Source organism: Rana temporaria (assembly GCF_905171775.1).
Source record: "Rana temporaria chromosome 9 unlocalized genomic scaffold, aRanTem1.1 chr9f, whole genome shotgun sequence".
NCBI lineage: Eukaryota > Metazoa > Chordata > Amphibia > Anura > Ranidae > Rana > Rana temporaria.
The window spans coordinates 324,847-339,674 of record NW_024404482.1 but is presented as its reverse complement, the minus strand read 5'-3'; the positions used below and the strand labels follow the sequence as shown (position 1 = coordinate 339,674).

Here is a 14,828-nt window from a genome sequence, read left to right as displayed (position 1 = left end):
TTGGCAGGCCCTGGCCTGTGTGGCAAATGCCCGGTGTGCCCCCTATGCCCTGGAAGGGAAAATCCCAACCCTTCCCCCCCCCCCACCCCCTCCAGTCATGATGACCAGTGTGTTTGTCATTCTTTCATCACCAGTAACCTTTTCATTTCCGGATTTCATTTCTCTGACATGTTTCCAGCCCTCAGAGATATGAAATGTTACAAAGTTTCCGGATGATGAACCAACATCCTCTCTAATGACTGGCCAGGTGGCCTGCACTTCCCTCCTGAGACCACCGGGGGGCGCCCGGAAACACGTGCCCGTCTGTCCGATGGAGGGATGGATGGATGGGGGGGACCCGGAGCAGTGTGGAGGGGGAAGGGACAGGTAAGGGCAGGGAAAGGGGGACACAGGCAGCTCATGGCAGGATTGTGGGGGGAGGGTGCCCAGGTGAGGGAGGAGCTCCATCTGATGGGGGTGGGGGGGGGGGGTCCTGAATGGGGGGAGGGGGAGGATTTTTTGGGATCTGTGAGATGCTGGAGACTCAGAGGAGATGTGAGGAGGAGGAGGGTCTGACTTCTGAAGGTAAGGAGCCCACTTTACTTATACTTTTGTGTGGGTGGGGGAGGGGGTGACCCCCCCTGTCAGGGGGCAACTACTGCCTGTGACCCCATTGGTGGGGGAGGGGAGGGGGTCACTCCTCTCTCTATTGGTCCTGATCAGTCAGAAAGGAAGTGATGGGGATCCAAAATGTTACTGGTGTCACCAGGACAGGAAGAGAGAGGAAATTGTCCAATGGGGACACCTGGGGGGGGGGGGGGGGTCATTCTCACTTTCCAGAGGGGGGGTAATAATAGTTCAGCCGCAGTTTTACCATCCCCCCCTCAGCCTAAGGCTTGGGTCACACCTGTGCGTTTTATTATGGTTTCCTGCGGGACGTTTCCCACATCTGCGACATTTTTATTTATTTATAATTTTTTCCAGCCGCCGCGTTCTTGTTTTGGGTCGGGGACTTTTTTTTAACCCCGTGTTCACACTTGTGCGTTTTTAGACGTGCGTGTCACATTCCTGTACACATCTTACACAGTGGGGTAGATTCACGTAGCATTTACGGCGGCGTATCTCCAGATACGCCGCCGTAATTTGAATTTTGCGCCAGCGTATCGTTACGCCGATTCACAAAGGCAGATACGCTTTAAAAATAGGCTTCCTCCGCCGACGTAACTTGAATGCGGCGGCGTAGAATTGTGTGCAATATTACGCTGGCCGCTAGGGGCGCTTCCGTTGTTTTCGGCGTAGAATATGCAAATTACCTAGATACGCCGATTCACAAACGTACGTACGCCCCGGCGCAATTTATTTACGTAGTTTACGTCAGGCTTTTTCTGCGTAAGGTTACTCCTGCTATTAGGTGGCGCAGCCAATGTTAAGTATGGACGTCGTTCCCGCTTCGAAATTTGAATTTTCGTGAATTCGTTCGCGAATAGGGCTGGACGTAATTTACGTTCATGTCTAAAGCAATGACGATTTGCGGCGGAATTTCGAGCATGCGCACTGGGATTCTTTCACGAACGGCGCATGCGCCGTTCATAAAAAACGTAAAATACGTGGGGTCACCATTAATTTGAATAAAACACGCCCCCCTCATCATCATTTGAATTAGGCGCGCTAACGCCGGCCCCATTTGCCCCGTAAGTTAGGAGGCAAGTGCTTTGCGAATACTGCACTTGCCTCTCTAACTTACGGTGGCACAGCGTAAATACGATACGCTACGCCGCCGTAAGAATGGGCGCAGCTACCTGAATCTAGCCCAGTGTCTGTGCGATTTGAGCTCCTATCGCATCGGCACCAAAATAGCGCAGGACCCCCTTTATATTATATATATATTACATCTGTGAACGCGCGTGCAATGCGTTTCTGGCGATCGCACTGCGTTTTGCAATCTGTTTCGGGGGTGTCGTGAATCTAAGATTGAGACCCACAGCAGATCGCATGGACCCCCCCTCCCCCCCCTGTTATTGCAATGCGGGGCGCACAGGATTCGCTGCGTTTCTCCGCAATCCATCAGTGTGAACCTACGCTAAAAGAAAAACGGGCGATTCTTTTATTTATTTTTTGGTTCAGTAGAGTAGCGGTGCGATTTTGCTGTAATATGTGTTTTTTTTTATATCTGCCCGACAACAAATTGGCCAAAAAGAAAAGCATCATTGTTCTTTTTTATAAACGCATCGCAGAAATGCGTCAAAAAAACACGTGCGATCGCACTTTATTGTCCGCGATGGGATCGAACAAATCGCTGCACCGATTTAGAAAAAGTCATTCTTGCGCTCGTTTTTTCATTTTTTAGCATCTGCGAATGAAGTCGCACTGACGTCTCTTCTCGAGTCGCACCGACATGCGGCTCATAAATCCTACGATTCCAAGTGAAGACGCAGCGATTTCAAAGCCGCATTCGGTGTGACCGAAATCTGTTTGCTCCGTGTGTCCCCCCAATACCGGGCACTGTCTCTCCCCCCCCCCAAATACCGGGCATTGTCTCCCCCTTCCTGCCCCCAATACCGGGCACTGCCTCCCCCCCCCAATACCGGCCACTGTCTCCCCCCCCCCAATACCGGGCACTGTCTCCCCCCCCCAATACCGGGCACTGTCTTCCCCCCCAATACTGGGCACTTCCTCCCCCCCTAATACCGGGCACTGTCTCCCCCCCCAATACCGGGCACTGTCACCCCCTTCCTGCCCTCCCCCCAATACCGGGCACTGTCTCCCCCCCCCAATACCGGGCACTGTCTTCCCCCCAATACTGGGCACTTCCTCCCCCCCTAATACCGGGCACTGTCTCCCCCCCCAATACCGGGCACTGTCACCCCCTTCCTGCCCTCCCCCCAATACCGGGCACTGTCTCCTCCCCCCCAATACCGGGCACTGTCACCCCCTTCCTGCCCCCCCCCAATACCAGGCACTGTCTCCTCCCCCCCAATACCAGGCACTGTCACCCCCTTCCTGCCCCCCCCCCAATACCAGGCACTGTCTCCCCCCCAATACCGGGCACTGTCTCCCCCCCCCAATACCGGGCACTGTCTCCTCCCCCCCAATACCGGGCACTGTCACCCCCTTCCTGCCCCCCCCCAATACCAGGCACTGTCTCCTCCCCCCCAATACCAGGCACTGTCACCCCCTTCCTCCCCCCCCCCCAATACCAGGCACTGTCTCCCCCCCAATACCGGGCACTGTCTCCCCCCCCCAATACCGGGCACTGTCTCCCCCCCCCCAATACCGGGCACTGTCACCCCCTTCCTGCCCCCCCCCAATACCAGGCACTGTCTCCCCCCCCCCAATACCGGCCACTGTCCCCCCCCCCCCCAATACCGGGCACTGTCCCCCCCCCCAATACCGGGCACTGTCTTCCCCCCCAATACTGGGCACTTCCTCCCCCCCTAATACCGGGCACTGTCTCCCCCCCCCAATACCGGGCACTGTCACCCCCTTCCTGCCCTCCCCCCAATACCGGGCACTGTCTCCTCCCCCCCAATACCGGGCACTGTCACCCCCTTCCTGCCCCCCCCAATACCAGGCACTGTCTCCTCCCCCCCAATACCAGGCACTGTCACCCCCTTCCTGCCCTCCCCCCAATACCGGGCACTGTCACCCCCTTCCTGCCCCCCCCAATACCGGGCACTGTCTCCCCCCCCAATACCGGGCACTGTCTCCCCCCCCCAATACCGGGCACTGTCTCCCCCCCCCCCAATACCGGGCACTGTCTCCCCCCTTCCTGCCTCCCCAATACCGGGCACTGTCTCCCCCCTTCCTGCCTCCCCAATACCGGGCACTGTCTCCCCCTTCTTGCCCCCCAATACCGGGCACTGTCTCCTCCCCTTCCTGCCCCCCAATACCGGGCATTGTCTCCCCTTTCTGACCCCCAATACCAGAACTGCCCCCCCCCCTTCCTGCCCCCCCCCAATACCGGGCACTGTCTCCTCCTTATTTTTTGCTAAACAGACAAAAAATAAGGAATATTTTGAAGAAAAACAAAACTCATATTTTTAGTTTCTGTTATAAATGTTGCAAATAAATTCTCTTCATAAATTTAGACCCAAATGTGTCCATTATTCTGTAAGAGATCACACACTATGAGATCTATATCTGATCAATCGATCAATCCTGATGTACTGACCGCCGATCTCAGGCCCAAAAATGGCAGGACAGTACAAATACCCCACAAATCTCCCCCAGTACGAATACCCCCCAAATCTCCCCCAGTACAAATACCCCCCAAATCTCCCCCAGTACGAATACCCCCCAAATCTCCCCCAGTACAAATACCCCCTAAATCTCCCCAATACCCCCAGTACAAATACCCCCCAAATTACCCCCAGTACAAATACCCCCCAAATTACCCCCAGTACAAATACCCCCCAAATTACCCCCAGTACAAATACCCCCTAAATCTCCCCCAATACAAATACCCCCCAAATCACCTATTTTTTGAATGTAGACAGTCTAAGGTTGTCATTTTATTTGTTGTTATTTTTATTTTTACATAATGACACCAAGACAGCTTTATCAAATAACTGGTGTGGCAGCGAACGATATGTAAAAAAATAAAGAAAGGAAAAAAATGTAATTGAAAAAAAAAATGTAAATTTTTTTTTTTTTTTTTTTAAGAGCAATATACTGTTACCATAGTAACACATTGCATTTCATTGGTATAAGCAAACATTTTTACTGAACGAAAATGATTAATCCAGTGAGTATTGTTGTGATTGGCCACAGCTAATCACTTGGTACAGATTTGATTGGCCCTGTACCATGTGATCACTGCGACAAATCGCAGCTGGCAGCACAAGTGTACACCATGAATGGCATGAAAGGAAGCCATCCATTGTTTACACTTGTGATGTGATCTGCTGTGATTGGTCACAGCGATCACATGGTAACAGTAGCAGGCTGGTACAGTGAGTTATCAGTGACTGTGTCCAGTGACAGATCGCGGCCGTCCATGAGGATGTCATATGACGTCCACCAGGAACAATAAGGAAGTCCTGCATTTTTCACTTGTTTTCACGCTTTTTTTCCCCCATCCTTTGTTCCATTTCAGTGCTTCTGATCTCCTGCAGCCACTTTGCAGCCACTTCCTGTCTCCATGCACTCCGGTGATGACGTTTCCAAGGGGGGGTTTCCTGATGGTGACACCAGAGGATCATCTCTGTGTCATGTGTGCTGAAATGGTCGCTTGTCGTCTCCATAGGAAGCCCCTGTGACGGGTGACAACACAGGAGGACAATCGGGAGACAGGGACAGAGCGTTGTCACCCTATAACAGGAAGTGACCTTCATGGCGGGATCACCGGGGGAGCATTATAATGACACCTGAAAATTGTTCACAATGTTGAAATTGTATCAACATGTGATGCTGCACTTGATCCAATTGAATGAAAGGGGCGGGGCCAGGGAAAGAGCTAGATGACGCTGGGCGTCCTCCAGCCAGGAAATGAGGCGGGGCTCTATAATGACTTGCTGCAGCTTCTAATAGAGAAGCTCACAGTGTGCAGTGAAATCAGAGGAGAGGAGCGGCCACACCTGTGCCAGACTGGAGGGGGCGCCGCAGGTCAGATTTGAGGACACGGATGAATAATCTTGAAGGTGAGGAATCCAGTTTTCTGGGGTGACGAAGTTCTTTTGCTGGAACATTCCCCCCCCCCCCCCCCCGACCCCGCCCCCTCCCCCGGCTGAATGGCTGGTATGAAATTTGAACCCGCGCCGGTGCGCCTCGTCTGTACATTGGCTCCGGTGACAGGATCCTACCTGCCCTGCCCGGGGGCACCTCTCGGCATTCCTCACACCGGAGATCCGGATAAGGCGCACCCTCCGCTCCGCATTGTCCTCAGGGTGAAGATCAGCCAATTGGAGGGTTTTATTGAATCCCAAATTTTTGGGCTAAATGAGGAAATTTTGGTAAAATTATTTTGGAGTCAACGGGCAACCCGAACCGAAGAGGATCAACGAACGGCGAACATAAATGTCTCCTGAGGGCCACAGGCGCCCCTTCCACCCATCCTGGACCCGGTCCTCTGCCAAAACGTGTCCCTTCACCCCACTCATTACTCGGGGGGGAGGAAAGAATGAAAAGATCGGAAGTGACTGACAATCAACATAAAATAATAACACAATATGTCATATAGAAAAACAAATAATATAAAGTAATACAATAAAAAAATAGATCATATAAAATATGGAAACGAAATAATAAAATAATAAAACATAAATATATAATATAACATAAGAGAGGAATATATATATATATATATGTATATAAAATATAAGGTGTATATGTGTGTGTGTGTGAATAACAAAATATATCTTATACAATAATAAATAATACAATAGAAACTAATAAAAATAAATCATAAACAAAACTATAATCATGAAATACAATGTAAAATAACCCAATATATCATATCTATGTTATATTATATATTTTATGTCTTATTATTTATTTTACATGATCTATTTTGGTAATATTTTATTTTATAACATTTCTTTCACATGATATATTTTGGTAATTTTTTTTTTGGTTATTTAATATTATTTCTTTTACATGAAATATTTTGGTATTTTTTTTTTAGTTATTTCTTTTTACGTGAGATATTTTGGTAATGTTTTGGTTATTTAATATTATTTCTTTCACATGAGATATTTTGGTAATGTTTTGGTTATTTCATATTTTATTTCTTTTAATTTTTGGGTTATTTAATATAATTTTTTTTTTACATGAGATATATTGGTAATTTATTTTTTGGTTATTTAATATTATTTATTTTTACAGGATATATTTTGGTAATTTTTGGGTTATTTAATATTAATTCTTTTACATGAAATATTTTGGTATTTTTTTTTTTTTTAGTTATTTCTTTTTACGTGACATATCTTGGTAATTTTTTTGGGTTATTTAATATTATTGATTTTTACATGACATATTTTGGTAATATTTTATTTTATAACATTTCTTTCACATGATATATGTTGGTAATGTTTTAGTTATTTAATATTATTTATTTTTACATGAGATATTTTGGTAATGTATTGGTTATTTAATATTATTTTTTTCACATGAGATCATTTAGTAATTTTTTGGTAATTTAATATTATTTATTTTTACATGAGATATTTTGGTAATATTTTATTTTATAACATTTCTTTCACATGAGATATTTTGGTAATTTTTTGGTTAATTAATATATATATTTTTTTTTTACATGAGATATATTGGTAATTTTTTTTTTGGTTATTTAATATTATTTATTTTTACATGATCTATTTTGGTAATGTTTTGGTTATTTAAAGAGGTTGTAAAGTAAAACATATTTTTTCCTAAATATCTTCCTTTCCCTTAGTGCCGTCCTCCTTCACTTACCTCATCCTTCCATTTTGCTTTTAAATATCCTTATTTCTTCTGAGAAATCCTCACTTCCTGTTCTTCTGTCTGTAACTCCACACAGTAATGCAAGGCTTTCTCCCTGGTGTGGAGAAAGCCTCTTGAGGGGGGAGGGGCGAGCAGGAGTGTCAGGACACCCACTAACACACAGCTCCTTTCTCTATCTGCAAAGTAGAGGGCGTCCTGACTCTCCTGCTCGCCCCCTCCCCCCTCAAGAGGCTTTCTCCACACCAGGGAGAAAGCCTCGTATTACATGAGACCAACTACTACTAGATCTACTGTGACCTGGATCCATGAGACCAACTACTACTAGATCTACCGTGACCTGGATCTATGAGACCAACTACTACTAGATCTACAGTGACCTGGATCCATGAGACCAACTACTACTAGATCTACCGTGACCTGGATCCATGAGGCCAACTACTACTAGATCTACCGTGACCTGGATCCATGAGGCCAACTACTACTAGATCTACCGTGACCTGGATCCATGAGACCAACTACTACTAGATCTACCGTGACCTGGATCCATGAGGCCAACTACTACTAGATCTACCGTGACCTGGATCCATGAGGCCAACTACTACTAGATCTACCGTGACCTGGATCCATGAGACCAACTACTACTAGATCTACCGTGACCTGGATCCATGAGACCAACTACTACTAGATCTACCGTGACCTGGATCCATGAGACCAACTACTACTAGATCTACTGTGACCTGGATCCATGAGACCAACTACTACTAGATCTACAGTGACCTGGATCCAACAGACCTACTACTACTAGATCTACAGTGACCTGGATCTATGAGACCAACTACTACTAGATCTACCGTGACCTGGATCCAACAGACCTACTACTACTAGATCTACCGTGACCTGTATCCATGAGACCAACTACTACTAGATCTACCGTGACCTGGATCCATGAGACCAACTACTACTAGATCTACAGTGACCTGGATCCATGAGACCAACTACTACTAGATCTACCATGATCTGGATCCATGAGACCAACTACTACTAGATCTACCGTGACCTGGATCCATGAGACCAACTACTACTAGATCTACCGTGACCTGGATCCATGAGGCCAACTACTACTAGATCTACCATGACCTGGATCCATGAGACCAACTACTACTAGATCTACAGTGACCTGGATCTATGAGACCAACTACTACTAGATCTACCGTGACCTGGATCCAACAGACCTACTACTACTAGATCTACCGTGACCTGGATCCATGAGACCAACTACTACTAGATCTACCGTGACCTGGATCCATGAGACCAACTACTACTAGATCTACCGTGACCTGGATCCATGAGACCAACTACTACTAGATCTACAGTGACCTGGATCCATGAGACCAACTACTACTAGATCTACCGTGACCTGGATCTATGGGAACCCTCACAAACGTGTTTCTCCGACTTGCATGTTGCTGGTGGAATTCATCGCCCAATTGGCTGCATGGAAAGCGTCACTTAAGGTTCTGATTGGGAAATTGATGTCGGCTTCAGATTCGGACCTTTGACATTCAGGGCTGGCGAGGTAATTGGACACAGGAGATTCCAGACCTCAGGAGCCAGGATCCGTCTCCAGACACCTCGGGCTGCCAGAGAAACATCCAAGGTCATTCTAGTGTAATGAACATTCCCGGGGCGCTCAGCTTTTCATAGAGGAACATTCCCGGGGCGCTCAGCTTTTATGGAGGAACGTTCCTGGGGTGCTCACCTTTTATGGAGGAACGTTCCTGGGGTGCTCACCTTTTATGGAGGAACGTTCCTGGGGTGCTCACCTTTTATGGAGGAACATTCTTGGGGTGCTCACCTTTTTAATGGAGGAACATTCTTGGGGTGCTCACCTTTTTTATGGAGGAACATTCTTGGGGTGCTAAGCTTTTCATAGAGGAACATTCCTGGGGCGCTCACCTTTTATGGAGGAACATTCCTGGGGGGCTCACCTTTTATGGAGGAGTGTTCTTGGGGTGCTCACCTTTTATGGAGGAACATTCTTGGGGTGCTCACCTTTTTTATGGAGGAACATTCTTGGGGTGCTCACCTTTTTTATGGAGGAACATTCTTGGGGTGCTCACCTTTTTTATGGAGGAACATTCTTGGGGTGCTCACCTTTTTTATGGAGGAACATTCTTGGGGTGCTCACCTTTTTTATGGAGGAACATTCTTGGGGTGCTAAGCTTTTCATAGAGGAACATTCCTGGGGCGCTCACCTTTTATGGAGGAACATTCCTGGGGGGCTCACCTTTTATGGAGGAGTGTTCTTGGGGTGCTCACCTTTTATGGAGGAACATTCTTGGGGTGCTCACCTTTTTTATGGAGGAACATTCTTGGGGTGCTAAGCTTTTCATAGAGGAACATTCCTGGGGCGCTCACCTTTTATGGAGGAACATTCTTGGGGTGCTAAGCTTTTCATAGAGGAACGTTCCTGGGGTGCTCACCTTTTATGGAGGAACATTCTTGGGGTGCTAAGCTTTTCATAGAGGAACATTCCTGGGGCGCTCACCTTTTATGGAGGAACATTTATGGGGCGCTCACCTTTTATGGAGGAACATTTATGGGGCGCTCACCTTTTATGGAGGAACGTTCCTGGGGCGCTCACCTTTTCATAGAGGAACGTTCCTGGGCCGCTCACCTTTTTTATGGAGGAACATTCCTGGGGCGCTCACCTTTTCATAGAGGAACGTTCCTGGGGCGCTCACCTTTTCATAGAGGAACGTTCCTGGGCCGCTCACCTTTTATGGAGGAACGTTCCTGGGGCGCTCACCTTTTCATAGAGGAACGTTCCTGGGCCGCTCACCTTTTATGGAGGAACGTTCTTGGGGCGCTCACCTTTTATGGAGGAACGTTCCTGGGGTGCTCACCTTTTATGGAGGAACGTTCCTGGGGTGCTCACCTTTTATGGAGGAACGTTCCTGGGGTGCTCAGCTTTTATGGAGGAACGTTCCTGGGGCGCTCACCTTTTATAGAGGAACGTTCCTGGGGGGCTCGCCTTTTTATTGCTGCGACTGCATTTATCGCACCATTAAGAAGTAACGGCGACGCGGCTTTGAAAGCGTGCGATTTCAGATCGGATTCGGGGCTTAAAAAAAAGCCTGAAAACGAACGCCGCCGCCGCATCCAAGCGCAGGTCTGCTGCAATCTCTGACAGATTCGGATACATTGTATCCTTTGGTAACAGAATGTGACAGTGACGGGAGAAATGTCATCAAACGGTTAAATCTTTCAGCCGCTGAGAGATCCAATCACAGGTGTCGCCGGCGGCAACGACCATGACGGACGTCCCGCGCCGCGTTCCCCAGATATTATCACCCGAAACGCGGAAACTCATCAAAGGGAAATGTCTGATCTGCTGACATGAACATGCGCGCCGGGCGTTCCTCCTCACAGATCTGTGGGGGGGGGGGGGACAAAAGTAAGTACACCCCTCACATTTGTGTAAATCTTTTCTTGTGACAACACTGAAGAAATGACACTTTGGGGCAGATCCACAGAGCGAGTACGCTGACCTATCTACTGATACGCCGGCGTACTTTCAAATTTCCAGCGTCGTATCTTTAGTTTTAATCCTCAAACCAAGATACGACAGCTTCTGGCTTCGTACGCCTTCGGATCTAAGATGCAATACTTCGGCGCCCGCTGGGTGGCGTTCACGTCGTTTTCCACGTCGGGTATGCTAATTAGCTTTTTCCGACGATCCACGAACGTACGAGCGGCCGTCGCATTCTCTTACGTCGTCTCTAGTCGGCTTTTCCCGGCGTATAGTTAAAGCTGCTATTTTGCGGCGTATAGATAGACTTGCCATGTTAAGTATGGCCGTCGTTCCCGCGTCGGAATTTTTTTTTTTTTGCGGAAGTCGTCCGAGAATCGGGATGGACGTAAGTCACGTCTAAGTTAAAAAAAATGACGTCGTTGCGACGTCATTTCACGCAAAGCACGGCGGGAAATTTCAAAACGGAGCATGCGCAGTTCAATCGGCGCGGGGAGGCGCTTCATTTAAATGAATCACGCCCCCTACCCGCCGATTTGAATTACGCGCCGAGAGAGACACTACGCCGCCGTAACTTACGGTGCGAAATCTTCCTGGATTTGACTTAGAGCCAGGTAAGATACGGTGGCGTAGCGTATCTCTGATACGCTGCGCCATTCTAAATCTATGTGAATCTGGCCCTTTGTATCTACAATGTTGTGTAGTGAGTGTACAGGGGGGGGGGGAGTGTACACGGGGGGAGGGGTGTACAGGGGGGGAGGAGTGTACACGGGGGGAGGGGTATACAGGGGGGGGGGGAGTGTACGGGGGGGAGGGGTGTACACAGGGGGGAGGAGTGTACACGGGGGGGGTGTACACGGGGGGAGGGGTGTACGGGGGGGAGGAGTGTACACGGGGGGGAGGGGTGTACAGGGGGGGGGGAGTGTACGGGGGGGAGGGGTGTACACAGGGGGGAGGAGTGTACACGGGGGGGGTGTACACGGGGGGGAGGGGTGTACAGGGGGGGAGGAGTGTACACGGGGGGGAGGGGTGTACACGGGGGGGGGTGTACACGGGGGGGAGGGGTGTACACAGGGGGGAGGAGTGTACACGGGGGGAGGGGTGTACAGGGGGGAGGGGAGGAGTGTACAGCTTGTATAACAAATAACTCAACACACAGCCATTAATGTCTAAACCGCTGGCAACAAAAGTAAGTACACCCCTAAGTGAAAATGTCCGAATTGAGCTTTTAATTTGGTGATATTTTTATCACCACTGGGTTTAAAAAAACAAAAACAAAAAAACAGTTTTATATTTTGTTATCAAATTTTGCAAACAGGTAATTTTTCTCCTTCATTGATGTACGCTGATGAGGCTGCACTGATGGGCACTAATAGCTGGCCCTGATAGGTGGCACTGATGGGCACTGGTAGGTGGCCCTGATATCTGGCACTAATAACTGGTCCTGATAGTTGGTACTGAAGGGCTCTGATAGGTGGCGCTGATGGGCAACACTGAGGCACTGATTGGCACCACTGGTGGGCCCTGATAGATGGCACTGAAGGGCTCTGATAGGTGGTACTGAAGGGCCCTGATAGGTGGCACTGATGGGCAACACTGAGGCACTGATTCGCACCACTGGTGGGCCCTAATAGATGGCACTGAAGGGCCCTGATAGTGGCAGCTATCAGGGCCCACCAGTGGTGCCAATCAGTCCCTCAGTGTTGCACATCAGTGTCACCTACCAGTGCCCATTAGTGCCAGCTATCGGGGACTTTTATTGCCACCCATTAGGGCAAGCTATCGGGGCCCTTCAGTGGCACCTAATAGCTGGCCCTGATGGGTGGCACTGAAGGGCCCTGATAGACGACACTAATAGCTGGCCCTGATGGACGGCACTGATGGGCTCTGATAGCTGGCAGTGATGGGCAATGCTAGGTGGCACTGATTGGTACCACTAGTGGGCATTGATAGGTGGCACTGATATGCACAGGTCCTCTTCGGGACTGACGTCTCTTTCACAGATGTCGCTGATCGGCTTTACCGATCTTCGGTTTACATCACGTGATCAGCTGTCATTGGCTGACAGCTGATCATGTGGTAATGATCGGCCCCTTACTCGGATCTGTGATCAGCCGAGTCTCATTGACAGCGCGCGCCGGGAGCGTGCAGAGGGCAGGACGTCATGTGACGGCCTCCCGGCAATGTAGGTCTGTCATTCGGCTATGGCGCGGACGGGAAGGAGTTAAAGTAAACCTTGTTATACTGCGGCAGGCTGCCCCCCCCCCCCCTGCGCAGTGGTAGTTGCTGGACAATCGAAAAAAAACGCATTCATTATTTAACGCTAACATTTTTCGAGAATTGACTTTTCACCACCGATTTACCGCATGCGTTATTTTACCGCATTTTATGCGCCGTTATTTAACTCTTAAGCCTGATACACAGGCTCAGATTTTCCGCGGATAAAGCGTAGGACTTTTGTCCGAAAGGGCGTTGCCGTGAGCTTGTCTTACATACAAACGGCAAATAATTGTCGGCCAACAAACGCGAAACAACGTTTTTTTTTTTAGCTCTTTAGGGCCACCCTTTGGGCAACTTCTGCTAATGTTGTTGTGTTTATGGTGAGAATTGCTTCTGAGCATGCGTGTTTGTACTTTTTGGAGTTTTGCGTACACACACGCTCGGATAATCCGACAATACACAATTGTTGGCGGACAACTTTTAAAGCGTGCCATCCCACGTTTGTCCGCGGAAAATCCGACAACAATTTGTCCGATGGAGCGTACAAGCGAAAAGGTCTCTTTATTTTATGTATATAGATGCCCAGATTCTCGTACGAGTTACGCCGGCGTATCTCTGAGTCTGAGCCGTCGTATCTTGGCGCCTGATTCAAAGAATCGGATACGCCAAAATTTCACTAAGATACGACCAGCGCTGATTTACGCCTAGAAATATGTAAATCAGCTAGATACGCGAATTCACGAACGTACGCCCGGCCGACGCAGTACAGATACGCCGTTTACGTTAGGCTTTTCCCGGCGTAAAGTTACCCCTGCTATATGAGGCGTACCAATGTTAAGTATGGACGTCGGAACAGCGTCAAATTTTTCATGTTTTACATCGTTTGCGTAAGTCGTTCGCGAATAGGGCTGGGCGTCATTTACGTTCACGTCGAAAGCATTGGCTTCTTGCGGGTTAACTTGGAGCATGCACACTGAGATACTTTCACGGATGGCGCATGCGCCGTTCGTAAAAAGCGGCATTTACGCGGGGTCACATAAAATTTACATAACACACGCCCACATCTTCCACATTTGAATTAGGCGGGCTTACGCCGGCCTATTTACGTTACGCCGCCACAACTTTGATTTAAGAATACGGCACTTGCCTGTCAAAGTTGCGGAGGCGTAACGTAAATAGGATACGTTACGCCCGCACAAAGATGCGCTCTTCTACGTGAATCCGGGCCCGAGTCTCTCTCTTTATTTTATGTATATAGAGTCTCTGTCCCAGATTCTCGTATCTGGGCGTAAAACTGTCTGTGTGGGCGTAACGTATCTCATTTACTTTACGCCGCCGCAAGTTTTACAGGCAAGTGCTTTATTCACAAAGCACTTGCCTGTAAAGTTGCGACGGCGTATTGTAAATCACCCGGCGCAAGCCCGCCTAATTCAAATGAGCCGGGTAAGGGGCGTTGAGCACTTAAATTTGGCGCGTTCCCGCGCCGAACGTACTGCGCATGCGCCGTCCTGAAAATATCCCAGTGTGCATTGCTCCAAATGATGTCGCAAGGACGTCATTGGTTTCGACATGAACGTAAATGGCGTCCAGCCCCATTCACGGACGACTTACAAAAAAGACGTAAATTTTTACATTTCGACGCGGGAATGACGGCCATACTTAACATTGGTTGCCCCTC

At 48.7% G+C, this 14,828-nt stretch overlaps 1 protein-coding gene across 1 annotated transcript in view; it reads left to right on the top strand.

Annotated features, from left to right (window-relative positions):
* Window positions 1-517: 517 nt before the first annotated feature.
* GDPD2 (glycerophosphodiester phosphodiesterase domain containing 2) overlaps window positions 518-14,828 on the top strand; it is a 58,443-nt gene continuing 44,132 nt past the window's right edge. Inside the window, exon 1 of the mRNA XM_040334458.1 lies at window positions 518-564. The gene's annotated coding sequence lies outside the window, so the exon portion shown is untranslated. The remainder of the gene's footprint in view (window positions 565-14,828) is intronic.